Source organism: Alosa sapidissima, chromosome 11, assembly GCF_018492685.1.
Source record: "Alosa sapidissima isolate fAloSap1 chromosome 11, fAloSap1.pri, whole genome shotgun sequence".
Lineage (NCBI taxonomy): Eukaryota > Metazoa > Chordata > Actinopteri > Clupeiformes > Clupeidae > Alosa > Alosa sapidissima.
Genome location: NC_055967.1, coordinates 28,917,303 through 28,936,224, shown reverse-complemented (window position 1 = coordinate 28,936,224; position 18,922 = coordinate 28,917,303). Strand labels below are relative to the sequence as shown.

General features: G+C 42.1%; 1 protein-coding gene across 7 annotated transcripts in view; it reads right to left on the bottom strand.

Annotated features, from left to right (window-relative positions):
• LOC121724195 (kelch-like protein 25) overlaps window positions 1-18,922 on the bottom strand; it is a 52,625-nt gene that overhangs the window by 17,277 nt on the left and 16,426 nt on the right. For 3 of the 7 annotated variants that reach the window (XM_042110587.1, XM_042110592.1, XM_042110588.1), the window contains one exon: window positions 9,970-10,330. The exons of 3 other annotated variants lie outside the window; for them this stretch is intronic. The gene's annotated coding sequence lies outside the window, so the exon portion shown is untranslated. Of the gene's footprint in view, window positions 1-9,969; window positions 10,331-12,897; window positions 13,245-18,922 lie in introns of those variants that run through there. One more of the 7 variants, XM_042110590.1, reaches the window with a different exon arrangement.

The following is an 18,922-nucleotide window of genomic DNA, read 5'->3' as shown; positions in this document are numbered from 1 at the left end:
TAAAATGGTAGAGCTGCTATTGTTGGCGGCAGAGATGCTGTCTGTAACAGTAACATTGTAACAATGTAATATTACTACCTAACTCTAAAAAATGCATGCTTTGTCAACATTAACAGGGATTGCTGATTTCCATCTCTTAAGTAGATTGACAAAATCTCTCTCTCTCTCCCTGTCTTTGTCCTGCGGTGACTCAGGCCGTGAAGTGCCGTCGTGTATGCAAGCTTGTTCTTGTTCATACTGTCGGTGGATTTAAAAAGATCAAATCCCTGCAGCTCTCCTCATCCCTGCCTCTCCTCTCCTCTCCTCTCCTCTTCTCCCTAGTCAGGGGACCTTGGTTACATAATACTCATGTACACACACATGCAAAAATGGCCACACACACACACACACACACACACACACACACACACACAAACACACACAGCAAAACAAGTCCATGAACAAAAAAAAAAGCTATTCCCCTGCCACAAAACAAAACAAAAACATCCGTTGTAGTAATATAGGGTTCCAAAAACAGAAGCAAGGCATGCACACGTACACATCCATCTCCACACATAGGATACTGTTACACATACACATGAACTGTACTGTCCTACATTGGGTGGAGAGCCAGTGTGAAGCATAAAAGACCTGTTCGATCATTTTGTTCAGTAGAGTGCATGAAAATGCAATCTACTGTTATCCGATTTCTTCTTCTTCTTCTTCTTCTTCTAACGCTTTTTCTGCGTTTAATGCGGCTTCAATCGTTTAACGTAGAAACTTCATTCAAACTGACCCATAGGTCTTACTTAGGACAGGTGTGGAATGTATTTTTCATATTTGTAACTTTTATACTTTTTGAACTATTAATTAAAAACTACTGAAAATGTCCCCATAGACTTAACATTGTCGATTATGGCATCACAATAGGGCACTTGGAATCCTATGCCAAGTGTTCCGGCCACCTCCAGCAACTGTCTGTCTCAGGGTTTAAGCATACAATCTGGCCAGAGATCGTTGATAAAGCGAGACGATTCATAAGAGGGTAAATTCTGGCACGTTGTGACGTGGGGTTCGAAGCGGTCACGCCCATTTAGGAGTCTAGCGGCAGGTCCAGTGTCTATGTATTCCTATGGGAGAAATGAACATTTTCACGGAATATGACCAATCCCTTAGCCCTACATTCAGCGATGTAAGTTTTAAACCCATTTTCTAGAAGCCACATGTCTCCCTAACATTCCGACATTGAAATTGTATTTTCCAACGAAACATATAAAGGCAAAAATAGCTTTGTTCGTGATCTGTCACTGTCTTCTCAAAGCTCTGGTGCACAGCCACCTGTTCTCAGAGGCTCTAGACTCAGAGATGGTTGATAACTAACCTAACATATTTTTTGCTAGAACTTGTAGACTACCACAAAGTTGCTGAACATATGTTATTTCAGGTTTGTTTGCAACAATATATAAGTTTAACCAAAGTTCTTAGCTGCTAGCTAACATTCCCATTCACTTTCCGTTTACTGTGCTAACGTTAGCTAGCTAGCTAGCTCGGTTAACAGGGCAAAATTAAATTATTCATTCCGTGTCCGAAAGAGTGTTTCATTGGCATCACACACAAACAATGACTGTAAAATAGTATACAAAATTATATGTATATTGCTTATTCAGAGAAAAGTTTATGTTTTGACACGCCTATTTAGGAGTCCGGAACTAGTGCCATTCCCTTCCATTGGGGAATCGTCTTATGATTCATCTTAGTTAACTATAGAATCTTTGATCTGGCTCTCTTAAGACTACAGATCCTGTTCAACTGTTTCCTCTGTCTACAACTGTTTCAAAATAAAAGTCCCCATTACAATAATTCCCTATTAAATAATTTAACCAACTATTTAACTGTTTAGCTATTCCAACTGTCAGTTCTCATCAAGTATGACTCCCGCCAACTGTTTCCTCTGCCCACAACTGTTTCAAAATAAAATTCCTCGCTACAATAATTCCCTTTAAAATTTAACTATTTTAACTATCTAACTATTTAACTGTTCAGCCTTTCAAACTGTCAGTTGTCATCAACTATGACTCCCTCTAACTGTTTCCTCTGCCCACAACTGTTTCAAAATAAAAGTCCTTACTACAATAATTCTATATTAAATAATTTAACCATTTTAACTATTCAACTATTTAACTGTTCAGCCATTCCAACTGTCAGTTGTCATCAACTATGACTCCTGCCAACTGTTTCCTCTGCCCACAACTGTTTCAAAATAAAAGTCCTCAGTACAATAATTCCCTATTAAATAATTTAACCATTTAAACTATCCAACTTTTTAACTGTTCAACTATTCCAACTGTGAGTTGTTATCAACTATAACTCCCACCAACTGTTTCCTCTGTCCTCAACTGTTTCAAAATAAGTCCTCACCACAGTTGTCATCAACTATGACTCCCCACCAAACTTTTTTCTCTATCTGACCTCCATCTTTTTACTTGGATTATATTTTAAACAATATTCAGCAATATTTTATTCAGCAGCATCTTTGCATTTTCATGCACTCGTAATTCCCTGGAATTACATTCTCTAGTTTTATATGTTTTCCATTCTATTCTTGCTTTATTAATTTCATTCATTCCTTTTTTATTCTTTTTTTTTCATTCTTTATTTTATACCTTTTACTAATTTGTATTATTCTTGTATCATTCCCATGCATTTTCTCCTTGTCCTGCATTCACCTTCCTTCATGTATATATTCAGTCTACTTGCAATGTTAATACATCTACCTCAATGCCAAAGCACTTAGCTCCTGTTTGAAATGTGCTCTACAGATAGAGGAAGGAGAAGAGATAGAGCAAGGTAGAGGAAGAGAGGAGGGGAGGAGGAGAGGGGGATGTGAGGAGAGGAGGAGAGGAGGAAAGGAGAAGAGGAGGAGAGGAGGAGAAGGGGAGAGGAGGAGAGGGGAGAGGAGGAGAAGGGGAGAGGAGGAGAGGAGGAGAGGAGGAGAGGAGGAGAAGGGGAGAGGAGGAGAGGGGGGAGGAGGAAAGGGGGAGAAGGGGAGAGGAGGAGAGGAGGAGAGGGGAGAGGAGGAGAGGAGGAGAGGGGGGAGGAGGAAAGGGGGAGAAGGGGAGAGGAGGAGAGGAGGAGAGGGGAGAGGAGGAGAGGAGGAGAAGGGGAGAGGAGGAGAGGGGGGAGGAGGAGAAGGGGAGAGGAGGAGAGGGGGGAGGAGGAAAGAGGGAGAGGAGGAGAAGGGGAGAGGAGGAGAGGGGGGAGGAGGAGAGGGGGGAGGAGGAAAGAGGGAGAGGAGGAGAGGAGGAGAAGGGGAGAGGAGGAGAGGGGGGAGGAGGAGAGGGGGAGAGGAGATGAACATGGTAAAAGGGAAAATGATACGAGAAGAGGAGGAAGGAGAATGGGAATGGAACAGAAAAGCACTGATATGTGGAATAGACACAGATAGGAGTCTCATTCTTCCTCTCATTAAAGGACAACTCTGGCCATTTTTCACATAGATCTCAGTTTCTTGAGCTCACCGTTGAGTACTGTCGGCACAAAAAAACAAAATAGCCAACAGCTAGAGCAGCCAGGCAGCTACAGCTCTAGAGTTCAGTGCCGTGTCACCACTGTGATGTTGCAGCATGTTAACGCTGGGCTGCTAAACCGCGGCTATGTTGTTATGGCATATTTCAAATTCCTGCAGGCCACATGACATCACCAGCCAGCAATGAACAAAACACCTGCCACCATCGACCACACACAAACACATGCTGTGGTTATGCATGGGATTTTTCTCTCTCTCTATCCCCCTCTCTCTCTATCCCTCTCTCACTCTCTCTCTCTCACTCTCTATCTCTGATAATCTCTATCTCATTTTCTTTGTCTGTGGAAAGTGTGTCAGTCATTGACTTCTTCTGCTTGTCTTGTCTTGACATCCCCTGCATACTTTCCGACCAATGACCCAATTTACATAATAGTCCCCAGGAGAAGACATTCCACTCCTGTTTTCAACATGTCACCACCATATGAGTTCATCACCTCCTGCTGCACAGTTCTGCACTTACAGAGAATCAAATGGAGAAGCGAGTTGTTTGAAAGGATGTGCCTTCCCAGTCTTTATGTGCTAATTTATTTGCTAAACCAAAATTGTGTAGATTCCACTAACTGCCCAGGGGTAATGAGGTAGCACACACATCATTAGACCATGCGACCAAAGCGTTGACATGTCTGTTCTTAACTGTTCTTTTACATTATGAGGAGATGTGCCATAGACTAATACAGTCAATAACAAATTGATCGATACAATCGATAACAGTACAATTGATATCAAAAATACCCTTTGGTCAGCGTGTTGAGGTTGCAGGGCTCACACCAGGAGCCCATTCACATATAGGCTCCTGTACTGTGTTCACTTGGAACTACCACTAGCTCTTTTTTAACAAGAGAGGGCATTTAGATGACAAAACTCTCCCACATAAACAGACAGGCAGGAGAAAAGAAAGAGAGAGTGAGAAAGAGAGAGAGATGGACAGAAAAGGACAAGAAAGATGACAGTCTTACGGATATATATATACATGACAGCCTCTCTCTCTCTCTCTCTCTCTCTCTCTCTCTCACACACACACACACACACAGAGAGATGACAGCCCAGTGCCCTTAAAGATGGCCTGAACAGATGCTCCAACCCAGCCACCGGGGGCTGCAGTGGCAGGGTGTGTCACCTCCAGAAAGGGCACAGAGTTCTCTCCATACGTTTGTCTCAATGATGGCCTATTAGCACAGCAGTGGAGGGAGTGTATCTGACAGACTGTCTCCCGCCTGAACGCGCTTTTAAATGTCAAATCGTATATCTGCGATGAGAAGTGATTTATGCACATCACAGCTTTTAAAACTTTCTTGCGGATATTTTCTTCTGTTGAGATTGCCATGTGATCCCCAACTTTGCTGATCATTTTGTTTGTACTGTAGCTATTTTTGCCTTAAGATTTTAGCTTTAAACACATGTTGAAAAATTCATTAGGACAATGTCTATCTCAGGGATGTTGCTCACAAGCATTCTCTTGAGCCTGTGGCTAGGCTTAGTTTAAAGTCAGAGGTGTTGCAGGGCCATGATACATTAGTAGTGAATAGAGGAAGATTACTCCATCCTTGCTGTTATGATTGATGCAAAGTTAAGACCGGTAGACAATGCCCATTTCGTGCTATAATGGGTCCAAGAGAGCAGGGCAAACCTTTGCAGAGATATGTGTGGGTTTTAGTGTGTCTGTGTCAGGGTTTGGTGGAGTAATGGGTCCTATGGACAACTGCCAGTACTGTGTAAAAAAACAGCCATTTTGTCAGGTGCAACTACTTGATGATATGCAGAGTTTGTAATTTAAGAGCCTGTTTTGTGTTATGTGTCACCTGTTATTGGATTCATTTTATCTCCTATAATGTTGGCTTGCAAAGTGTGTGAAATTTCATGCGACTTCAGTGTTTCGGCTGGGATTCCCTAAACAAGCAAGATGGGTTGATGTGTTCAAATATACATGAGCAAGATGCTTTACTGTCTCTCAATTATGCAAGAGCTTTTTAAAAAAGTAACATGACCCATGCATTGCAATTAGGAGACTATTTCCACATTGTCATTACAAAGCTGATCTGTTTCCCAGTTTAATTTGACACTGTGCAGTTGCTGCTGTTGTAGATTCAGACTTTACACTGAGATTATATATTTTCATTTAAATCACCGCTTTGCCTTGCAATATTTAATTTTCATAAAACTCCTATTTCATTTAGAAAACGCTACACAGACCTTCCAATCCCAATCGACTGTCATGTGCACGACTGAAACATGTTTGGCAAGGTTACAGAAATTCCAAACTGTTGCCATTCCGGTTTTTGAGCCTAGTTACAGCATTTGTTCATGACAGAGAGACGACTCTGATGAGTTTTGATGACTCACAGGGAACTGAAGCACACAATGTCTGTCACCTGAGTCACATATGAGGCCCATTGTCTCCAATCCAGGAGTGTCAGAGGGAGTTTTTGAGGAAGAGGAGGAGGAAGAGATAGAGCTGAGCTCCATTCTAGGCTTCAGCAGGTGATTAGCCACTGTGTGCTGATGAGCTGCGTGTGTGCATACGCTGAGAGAGTGCCCAGGTGTGTGTGTGGGTGTGTGTGCACATGTTGAGAGAGCGTGCAGGTTTATGTGTGTGTGTGAGTGTGCTTGTACACGTGCCTACCGAGGAACAGTCAAGTATGTACGTGTGTGTGTGTGTGTATCGAAGAGCAGGTTGTGCCTTGTTTTAATGTTATTTTAGGTATTTGTGCACAGGTGTGTGGACTCTCTCTTTCTCTCTCTCTCCCTCTCTCTGTGTGTGTGTGTGTGTGTGTGTGTGTGTGTTAATCCAGTGGGTGGCAGCTCAGCTCTCTCCTGGCGTAGGCTTCGTCTCCATCTGTCTCAGGAGGGGTCCTCTGCAGCCGGTGTCCTTGCCTGCCTTTGGAAGCATCTCACCCCTCTCTAAGCCTCTGGCTGACAACCCACTGAAGCACGGGTGTGTGTGTGTGTGTGTGTGTGTGTGTGTGTGTGTGTGTGTGTGTGTATGTGGTGGGCGTAGGGCACCTTGATAAGCACGGGTGTGTCAGGAGTGCATGAACACAGATAGAACCATACTGTGTAAAGTGGATAAACTTTCCACTCAATGACTTACAGACAAGCTGTGTCAGAGAAATAAAAAAAAATAAGTAACAGGGTTCCTTGCCACACATTTTCTTTGTATTTAAAGTTAAATATAACAGTGAATTTATCACTTCAAGGGATTACATTTATGTTTATGTCAGGGCCTCCTGGCTTCATAGTAGTAAAGGGTGACATACTGGCTTCGCTTTTAGTCAGCCTCCTGCTCTGTTTTTTGCTGATCAAAGAAAGCAATTTTCAAGCCTCACCCTGCTTGCTTATCTTTGCTAGGAAGCAGACCCACGCAAGCATTACTGGATTACTGGACTGCACCGGAACATTCTCTCTGGTTTATGCTGGGGAACCATAGTGACTCTCAAAGCCTATTTCCTAGGTATTCACCATCATAGATATGCTCAGGACAACTTGAATTTACAGTGTTAAAATCAGTGACTGACTGATTACAGTAATTTATCAATGTTTCAACCCAGAGAGAAGGATGGAGATGAAGTACAAATTTGCTAGGGGAGTTAAATAATGTGTTTATAGACAGTGCTATCTGTCTTACAAATGCCAATCCTTCAATTTAAAATTCAAGCTTGTTTCATATTTTCATAGCTGAGTCTGAGGATATTATTCCCAGTAAGATTCCGTTATTAACATTCCACTTGGAAAGCACCCAAGACAAGCTCTTCACTGTGCCAGGCAATGAGGGCCAACATGTTGGGATCCTGCTGTCCATAAAGGAGATAGATTAACCATGGGTAGATTTTACAGACACACACACACACCTCCATATGTAGCTGAGGATAAGAGGGAAGAGATGGAGATCTCCACCTGAGAGAGATGATGGGAGATGACACCTCCACCTGCCTCACAGGAGGATGGGGGTAGAGAATGGGGGAGGGATGGGAGTGGGAGATCTCCACCTGTCTCTGAGAAGGGTAAGGGTTTGAGAGATGATGGGAGATGACAACTCCACCTGTGTCTGAGAAGGGTGAAGGCTAGAGAGGAGGTTGTTCACAGGCTGTTCTGCTAGATGAACAGAACAGGGACAAAAATGGTTTCTGAAACCCACTGCAATGGTCACCATAGTGCTGTGTGTGTGTGTGTGTGTGTGTGTGTGTGTGTGATCGTGTGATCTAATAGTCCATTCAGCAGAGATGATTCCTTTCCAGTGGTATTATATTTATAATTATATATATAATTCTTGCTATTTTCCATTTCTAACATCAGTCAGAGTAAGACAATTATGCTGATATGCTATACACTTTCCTGAAACAAAAAAAACCCCTCTTAAGTCTGCAAAGGCTAACACATTTCAAATCTTCAGCATTTCGACTAAATCCAGAAAGCCTACATGTCACTTTTAGATAGGAATTCTAATTTGGGAAACTGTTTAAATAAATCCCTATATGGATTTGAAGCTGCCACTGTAATACAGAGCTAACCACTTAGGGGACTTATTTCATCCTTCTCAAAGCTTGTCGGGAGTTTTGTGTGTGTGTGTGTATGTGTGTGTGCGTATGTATGTGTGTAGCGAAGGGCATTGAAAGCACTGGCGCTGGTTGATGTCTCCAGCTCTAAGACTCGATACTTCAGAGACAAGCCAGATTACACGTCAGAAAGCCATTTATTCAAACTCTTCCGCAGAGTCAGTCAACAATAACAACGGGGAAAAACACTTCTACCAGTCAAGAGGCACCAGGAAATTGGTTTTCAGGCAGGCCTGTGTGATTCGGTTGTCATAATCCACGAGATGCCGCCTCTCCCGCCTCGGAGAGAGATTAAGAAGCTGAGTCATCTCCATGAACAGAATATGTGAAACCTACACACTTCCAAAAACTTATCCAATAAAAAAAAAAAAGTCCTTAAGACGCAGGAAGGCAGAGACGTACTTGATCTTCTGTTTTTTCCCCTCTCCATTCCTTTCAATGTCACTCTCTTACTCCAAAAACTCATTCCTATTTCAGAAAAAAATCCATTTACAAAGCCCATAGTCCTCACAAATCAGTATCAAACAGTAGCAAGTGCATTTGTAAATCACTAACGCATATATTACAGTTTTTCTCAGTCTCTTTGGTGCTTTTCTCACATCACTATTAACATTTGCACAGCAGTTAGTGCATTTCTCAAAACAATTAGTGCAAACTGCAAAACCTAGTGGATAACCTGGAAAAGCATGTCACTTGCTCAAAATGGATAGTCCATTCCTCAAAAGCAAGTATTTATGTCAATGAAACTGCCAGTGTCATCAAAATGAGAAGTCTTGACACCATTGTTTATGAACAAGATAGTCAAATGGCTATGTCATGTTTTCATTACGACAGTTTATGCTCTCATTGTTTTCCTATGCAAAAAAAGGTCAGAACTCGGTGACACTACCTGAAAATGCTCAAGACAGCACTATACACTACTTATACAGCCATCTGAAAACTACAGTAACGTTACAAATTGCTGTAGTTAGGGGAGTGAGTACAAGACACTGAATATGTACATTTCACAGTTTTAATGCTCTTTGCAATTCTACAGCATTGTGACAGAATTTGATAACTAGTTCACCAATTTTGTATGTAATGACTCAAGCAATGAAATGAAGACTATTAGTTTTATTGGGAACGACTATTCAGCATCCATAAATATAGTTCATTTTGACTGACATGACAAAGCAACTGATACATGTTCAAAAACATTTGCAATTTGTTCAGAGGAAGGAGAAATTGCTACTATGATGTGCACAAATGACTAAATGTTGTGGAGGTTGAACTAATAGTTATGAGAATTTTCATTCTGATCTGAGAAAAGCACCAAAGTGACTGAGAAAAACTGTAAATGCAATGCAATTCATCAACTTTTTTTCAATACTTCAGATATCTATTAATAATAATCAAGATCAGTTTGTTGTGCCATGGAATCGGAGATGCCTCCAGGAATTGTGTTTCACAGGTAGTGAAATAAATAGCAGACATTTTCAGTTCATAAATTGTCAAGTCCTCTTTAAAACAGTAAACCTGTCCTCCACTCCCACCCTGGTCATGTATATTTCATAAAAACAGCCTTTCAGTCTGCTTAAAAACAGTGAAATTCATCATTAAAGCGTCTGTGTGCTCATGTTTCCCAAAGATGGTGAGTGAGTGGTGCTGTATGGAAGAAAACCAGAACCGCAGGAACTGAATCTGGTCTGAGAGCTTGAAGGTCGTTGTCTACGACTGACTGTAGGAATGATATAAACACCCTCAGGTGTCTCACATCTGTTTACTGTGCAAATTGAGAGAGGCTTCAGGTGACAACAGCAAACACCCAACAACAAGAGACAACAAGAGGACTGTTTTTTTTTGTTAAGCTGCAGATTTGATGTCACCAGAAAGGCATTTCTTCACAGTGACGTCCAAGAGCCGTCCTCAGAAGCTTCTGTGGGCCCAGGCCTGCCTCTTTCCCTTCAGTTGTGCTCATTATGGGATGGTTGGGTCGCTTGGGGCCCGGGAGGACTTCAGTGTGTGAAGGGTGGTGAGGTTAGAGGGCAGCTCTTTTTTTCTGAGCTTTTCTTTTTTGCCTGCTAGCTGTTAGCTCTTAGCCAAGAGAGCGCCCCACTCAGAGATCGGCCCCCGCTGCTCCGTCCGTGCACAGACTGACACTCACACAAACACAGTTTGTACAGCAAGACTGGTGGGATGATCCAGGTCTTCCTCCCAAGTCAGGTGTGTGTGATGCCTACATAGATAAAAGACAGAGACAGAGTTTATTTAAAAATAAGGCATTACACGGCTAGAGTGAGTCTGAGTGTGTGTGGGAGGCATTGTTGTTTACAATACCCTTTCTCAAACTTCTTCGACCTGAGGCCTAGGTTATGTTAGACTTTTTGACTGAAGCACTGGACACATTTTGACTCTGAGGACCATAGTCCGAAGTCTATAGTTTGAGAAATCCAAGCATTCTACCTAAACTGGATGAGTGTTGGGGGGTCACCATCAGGGACACAATCAATCCATCAAATGTCTGGGGACTGGAGCCCAGCATTGGCCAATACCGCTCCCACCTTGGAGTCAGAGGTCCTGCTTGCCTTACCACATGGCACTGAACCCACAGCAGATCGACACCCCTAGCCCCTTGGCTTTCTATTGTTGCAGATTCATCTTTCATTTGAGGGAGGCATTATCGATCACTGGCAAGATGAACTGTGCACTCTAAAACTCAGCAATGTGCTCCAATCCTGGGAAATGAGGTGTATCTTACTGTGTAAAGCTACGGACTTGACTAATTTTGAGCCACTTGACTAATTGGCTGTGAAAAATGTGAAAGTCATTGCTCATGGGGTAATGGAGTAATGATGACCGATTGAATATGAGATAATCTCAAACACACGACTAATCATCCATCCCTGAGTCATAATGACCACCTATGAAAAGGATGCTGAGGAGTTTGTGAAGCTCAGCAATATACAGAAACAGACACATTCCCATGGAGTACAGAAAATACGGTAACACTTTACTTTAGGTTTCTACATAAGAGTGGCATGACACTGTCATAACCCGAACACTTACTCTAACTTGTCATGACAAAAACTGAATGACACTTGACAGAAGCAACATGTCATAAATTGTTATGACATGTTCATGACGGTGTCATGTCCCTCTTATGTAGATACCTTCAAGTAAAGTGTAACCGCAAATACTAATGAATAGACCCTTTCAACAATGAAAACAAAAACAATGCTTGAACGTTCTATTTGGGCCCCAATCTACTTCCTCTGCATTAAGATAACATATGGAATGTTAAAACGGAAGTCTTGTGGGGCCAACTATGATGCTGATAATGGAACTCTCTTGAAAGGGTCCATACATATGCTTAGTTATCTTTGAACCAGAGCAAGGTCTGAGTGGAGCGGAGTCGACTGGCAACACCTGGACTAAGTAAGGGATAATGGACGACACGGTGGTCTGTTCACAGAAGTTAATGCACGGTCGAGGTTGTAAAACGGCCCCGACGCGAAGCGGAACCTCTGAGTGCATTAACTTCTGTGAACAGACCACCGTGGAGTCCATTATCCCGCTTATTCCACTGTTGCCACTTGCGTTGTGTTCATTTCCTGTTACAATTTAAACGTTTTAATAGCTAAAACTGTCTTGTTTGTAGAACTAATTTCTTCCGACACATATCAACTAATTTCTCAACTCACAGGACAAACTGCCGTTACTAGTTCTAAATGGATGGTTGCTACGGCCAAAGGCCAGTCGTTAGTTCTATCTCTCCCGTTGTCAAGCGGGCGTATCCCAAGATTCTGATGAACTTTAGCTTTGAAACATCGCTTTTACTTAGCCTGCGGTCATCCATCTAGCTAAAAGCCACCTCCGTCATATGCTACAATGTTGCAATGTTCTGAACGTCTGCATTTTACAGCTCGGATGCAACGTGACAGTTCATTTAAACTTCACAACGAGTTCGGCGAATTAATATACAAGTGTGATACGGCCAAAAAAATGGATCTACTTCATAGGTGTTCAGATAACATACGGTTAATGGTCGTTCTAAATTACGTAGGACAATGGGAAATTCAACCAAGCAGTGGAATAAGTAACTAACAATGACTCCATAACTACATACTTTTCAGGTATCTGAAAGTGGCTATGTTCATTGGCTCTGACTGAGTGACCATAACTGACTGCCTGCGTGGTGTAGAGTGTTGGCTGTTGTAACTTAACATGCATGACTAAGCCTCAGATTGCCGATAGGGTTTTGATTTACTTCCCATCTCTTGATTTTACTATGCCCATTAGGGTGCATCATCCGCCTTGACATATGCAAATTAATCTGTCCCTATGCTTATTATGTTCCAATAAGCGAAAAAACATTCCTGGTAAATTCTGAAGTAAATTGGATAATATTTAGGTGGCCCACCATCAACCTTTATGAATGGTCGAAATCGTTGCCAAATTCAGGAAATCACCTCGCAATATGGGGGACTATGGGGGTATATTTTACATTATTTCACAATTATCAATTTTTTAGCTAGTAGTTATTTGAATAATAACTGTATTAAGGCCATAAAGCACATAGCTCATTGGATAAACATTTGGTTTTTTTATGTTGTCATACATATTTTGGTGATTTTTCTCAGATTTTTTTTTTTTTCTATTTTGAATATGTTATTTGATGAAAAACACCTTAAATGTGTATTGTAACACTTCATTAATCATTTAATTTAACTGTTGTTGCTATGGTGTTATAAAAATATCATAATTCCAAATCAGATATAGGCTACATGCGTGGGACTATTTTGTTTAGTGTAGAATAGTAGTTCACACAGGATTACATGAACTTTCTTGCAACATGGCTTCTAGTGGAGAGCGTATTACTACTAATGCCAATCCACAGTCTTCAAAATGTACTCTGTCTATAAGACAATCGTCTTGGATATTTGGTTTGGGCAGTGGCCTCGTTCAGGATGACTCGATGATCACTGGTTCCGTCTTCCAAACTGTCGCCAAGTTCTCAGTTGCTTCGTGTGGTATCTTTCGGATGGTTCATCAGAAAACAGGACAAAGTGGGAATCAGCAAATATCGTACTGTTCCAGGTGTCCAGCTTTCATAATAAGGCCAACATTCCTTTGATATCAGAGAGGAAAGCCTGTGAAAAAATCATCAAACTTTTAAGTATAAGTATATATACTCTTTTGATCCCGTGAGGGAAATTTGGTCTCTGCATTTATCCCAATCCGTGAATTAGTGAAACACACTCAGCACACAGTGAACACACAGTGAGGTGAAGCACACACTAATCCCGGCGCAGTGAGCTGCCTGCAACAACAGTGGCGCTCGGGGAGCAGCCGTGGATGTGGGCACCCTTCGGTTACAAGCCCAAAGCCCTAACCAGTAGGCCACGGCTGCCCCCAAATGGCATGAATGGCATTGATTTGGATGAAAATGCCAAACTCTGAGCTATCCCACTGAAACGACGGACCAGCCCATTTACACTGGAGAAACTTCCGAAGATGGAGAAAAACTGACAAGACTTTTGCTCTGTGGCCAGAGAATGCTGAAAGCTTGGTGAAGAACAAGGAGGACTTGTTATTTCTGGAGTCTATGAAAAATGACCGCCAGGCCTCATTTGGTTCATTCGATAAGGCATTAGCTGACCACATATATTGTTTTCCAGCCTTCAAATTTGGTACTGGCAAAACCCATGACCGCAAGCTTTTATTGATAGTTTACTTTCATGTTGTTTATTGAAAATGCCTGGCAAAGGCCATTTTTATTGCATCTTCCCCGGAAATGTACAATACTGCCATATCTCAGGAAGTAATAAAGATAGAGACACACGACATGCGAAAAGTCCATATTTATATTCAACTTCCATTGACATTATAGGGCTAAACCCATTATTTTTGGCGAATTTTAAGAAAAAAGGATATTTACAGCCTAGCTTTATGGATGTCTTTAGTTGGAAACTTCAGAGGCTCGGTGGGCCTCCTAAACATCAATAGAATTCAATATAATTTCTCATGGAAGTTTTATTTGGTTAATGGAACAAAATTATTCTAGGGACAGATTGATTTTCAAATTTTTTTCAAAAAGTGAGGCGGATGATGCACCCTAATGCCCATGCTGTGAAAGGTCAAAAACTGTGTGGACAGCTAAAAGTGGACCTCACATGGCATTGCTCAAGAAAAGTAATTACACACATGCTAGCAAAGAAAACACTTCACACTTGTGACACTCTGTGATCAACATCTCAAAAAAGACTCAACCTAGATTAAATGCTAAATGCTATGATACAGATAGATAGATAGATATATAGATAGATACTTTATTGATCCCAAGGGGAAATTCAAGGCTTGACTTGAAGACATGACTTGACCAAACAGTTCACCACTACAGAATACCCAACAAAATAAGTGTTCTGACTGTGTGACCATGTAGACTTTCATTTTGACTGTGACCATATTGACCTCATTATGTTATTCTTTGTTATAGTTCCATATTCTCTCCCTGACCTTTGTCACACAGGTAGAGAGGAAATCCCCCCCCCCACTAGCTCCTTTGTCAGCACTGAACAAAGACATTGAGAAAAGAAAAAAAAAAAGCTCCAGCATATCAAAAAGGCCACAAAGCCATGGCAGATTTGCTTCATCACTCTTATGGAGCCAACGGCAGACCATACATCACTAGGGCTGGGGCTGACCCGGGCTCAGTGAGCTACATGCCCAGGGATACAGCCCTGGGGGGTGGGGGCAGGGTGGGGAGGGCTTCCATGGAGGACAGCAGGAAGCTGTCAAACCTCTTTCAGTTGAACAAAAGACAAGTTAGGCCAGGTATCAGGTTCTCTTTTTTGCTGAGCTACGTCAGTGCCTGGTGTATGGATCAGTCCTTGGCGAGAGGAAGTATGGCTATTGTGTAGCAACAAAGACTAGCGCTGTTGCAAGCATAAGTGCTATTTGTTGCAATATTGGGACCGGTGTCTGACCTGACAGAAGCTTGAAAACACCACAGTGTTTCCCATACATTGACTTATTTGTGGCGGCCCACCACAATATCAACATTGACCACCACACAATGATTTTCCAGGTTGTACTAAATTGTGCTTAAATCTGGTTAGCATCATAACCACGCTGCGCTAATTTGTTAAACTGTTGCATTCAAGTTAATTCTGCAAACCTACCACCACAAATAGAATTTAATTATGTGGGGAAACACTGCACCATACACACATACTATGACTCTACTATGCAATACACATGCTTGAAGGTCAAAATAGATTCTGGGGACAGAATACAGAATCTATACTAAAGTGTCTGGCTAATTTCAATGAAACCCACTGTGTTAAGTCTGGTTTGACATAATTTCAGAAGTCATTGTTACGAATGACATTCAAAACAGTAATTATGTGCTTGTGCAATATGATTTCATAACAACCATTGTTTCACCTAGTAGCCTCTGACCACAAATATCATTCCCTAAGCAGAGCAAGCAGACGTGCCGATGTGATATGCTGGCACCTCCTTGGTCCAGTGAAAATGTATAATGCTATTGTGGAACCCTTTACATCAATGCCACTGTCAACATAAACAGATGTACAGCATTTATTATTTTTAATGTATAGTGTATTTTAGCCAGGTTGTACATGTTTCTGGGTTCAGAAGGGCAGTACTGCATTATTCATTTAAAAAGGCACTTGAATGTCTAATTTAAAACTAAATAGTTTGTGCTATATACAAAACATTCTATAACTGTGAAGCAGTATCTCCATTCTCTTATGAGGGACCTGGAGAAATACTTCAGATATTACTGAATACCGCTAATGAAGCCAATGCAGACACTTTTAATTATAAGGTTACTAAGCCAACTGCAACTGCAGTCATCCAATCATTCCTTCCATCCAATTCACACCAAACAGAAATTACGTTTTAAAAATTGGTATGGCATATTATCAGCATCTAGTCTGTCAGGCACTTAATTATGTATTTAAGTTAAATGCTGTATAATTTTGGTTGCTCCAGTGAACTTCACTCCATCCTAACTATCATTACTCTGTTGTTTTTGTCTTCATGCACAATGGCAATTTGGCCCTGTCATTGGCAGACCAGACATGATCTAATGTTGCATTACTTAATGTCATAATTCAGTATGTGTCTCCAGTTCCCATATGTGGTGTTTGTGAAGCCATCTTACGTAACCTTTGTTTTAACTCCCGTTTTTATTCTCGTGAGGGCTTGGTCCCAAAACACAAGGCAGATGATACTTCTGCAGGAGAAATCTGAGGCCACCAAATGGTTGTTAAGTCATAGTTCCAACAGAGAACTAGAGGGTAAGGTAGTGTAAGGTTGCAGTGGTACTGGTTAGATCCCAGCAGTTTATTGTTGAATGTCCATCCAAGCAGTGTAAAAACAGTTCATGTTATGACTAAATTCACAAGTATTAATATAAGTATTTGTATAAGTAGTTTTATTTTATGACAACCTATCAGGAGTACATATTTCAAGAGCATTTCTGAGCCTCTCCACACACAAGTGAAACTGAAGCAGGCACTTAAGAGCCTCTTAGCACCACCCTTCCTTCATTTCCTCCATATCCATAGGGTTGGTTAAGGAGATTTGAAGCCTTTTAGGAGCTTCCCTGAACCCTCACACTCTCTCTCTCTCACACACACACACACACACACACACACACACACAGACACACACACACAAAACCCTATCCGCTACGGAGCTCGGCTGGCTTACCAGTAGCTAATCCCATCCTCATCACCTTGGCATGTTTGCACCACGTATCCAGCTTCATGCTAATCCGCTTCCTCTGCAGTGTGAAAGCGCTAGGCGGCGGCCACAGCAGCAAGCAGTCAAACTATTTCGGAATGCTTCACAGTTTAAGTTGTACACACGGAGGGTAGTGTGTGTGTGTGTGTGTGTGTGTGTGTGGGGTGGGGGGGCGCCACTTAAAAAATATGTCAAACATAACGGCTTTACTCTACGCAAATTGCTGAGCACTGCATGAAATTGTTTTGGGGATTTATAATGGATTTGTGGCCACAGAGGTAGTGAATTGTAATGGTCCATCCTGATATTAACCATCGAGATCAATTCAGGCACAACAAATAATAATAAAAAAAAAAAAAAAAAAAAAAAAAAAAAAAAAAAACTGATAGATGTTGTGGGTTGCTATATGGGCTATTCCTGAGCTGCAGTTAAACTTCAAAACCCTCCAGAGCCTGCGCGTTAACTCTAGAGAGGTCAGTTCCCGACAGAGTGAGGCGGCGGCCAAAATGACTAATCATCCCATCCAAATAAACTTTCGAGCCAACAAGCTCCTGAATATGGCTCTCTGACAACACTGAACATGCCCCCACAAAGTTAAATTTGGCAAAGTTAAACCTGCTGAGGCTCCAGCTGGCCCAGTGCACCATTCACCTCACATAAATATCATCAGGTCACCCGACAGGACAGTGCTGCAGGACATCCATCCTACAAGCCACAGAGCAGACAGCTGGGTGCAGTCAAAGACACACACAAGGTATTGTGGGAAGAGTAGCTCCAATCATACAGTAAACACAAGTGTTTAAAACGTCTTTGTGCAGTAGACATACAAACATTTCATTGTTTTCAAATTAGTGAATTTCAAATCTAGTGCATCACTCCTTCCAGGCGCCAGACTGTCCTGCTTAGTGGGCAAATCTCTGGGCATGAGGCGCAGAGAGGAGAAGGGTGCTGAGTCATGGTAGAGAATGATGACTCAAGTTTACTCCCGGTGATAGGAGTGCCTCGCACCATGCCCTCAACGCTCGCTGCATCTGGTGCCAGTTTAAACGGGTTTGGCCTTCTGCACAGGGCTCAGCGTAAGTGTACCCAGCATGATGGGGTGGTGGTGGTGGTGGAAGTGTTTACTCTGTGTCTGCTCCGTAACGCCACAGATGTCTATCAGACGAGTCACCACTTCCAGTTGGCGAACCCTGTGGGGCGAGCCAAAATGCCATGTTCCCATGTACAGAAACATGCCAATGCCACAATGGCAGATCAGATTATATCAGCGCAATCCGATTTACGGTCCTAGAAACAGAGGAACAATTAGCTGCTTCAGTCTTTCTGGATGCCGTGCGGTGGGGGTAGAGGATGCAGGGCCTGTCCAACTGGCAAATAACCTGGATTAGCACAGCACAATGCAGTACAGCGCAATACAAAGTGCTCACTAGGCAGGAACCAGCCGCAAAGCAGATCTCACTGCAGGGTCACATGACTCCATTCTGACGCCAAATCTCACCTAAATCTCTTCCTACCCTTTACTCACAGGAGCTGCATACCACCTGCATGTCTGAATGTTACTCTGCTACATTGCTAGGGTAGCCTACATGGGGCAACTATTACTTACTCTTGAAAAAGTATGAAGGGCTTATTATCTCATTGAGTGCCAAAAACGTAATATTACGTTTTTAGCTTTTTTTTAAATTGCGAAACTAGACACTCTAACACACCTTATATGTGATTTTGGGAACTCTGTGATGAATGGAAATGAAATATAAGACGATCGAAAACTCATGAAAACGCACAATCTGGACATTTTATCTGGACATTTTATCATAACTCGGTTGCCGCTTTGGGTCGAATCAGTGACGCATGCACGCCAGCTCAAAACCAGGCCATTTTCGTGGGTCTATCACTAGGTGGCAGTCTCGCCAGGTCTCGCTAGGTCACTTCTCCTTCCTTTACAGGCAACACTTCATATTTCATGAAAGACGTTATATCTCCATTTCTAGAAAAAAAAACAGCGATTTTGATAAAAACTAGCCACTGTTTAGCTTGCGATTTCTCAGGAACA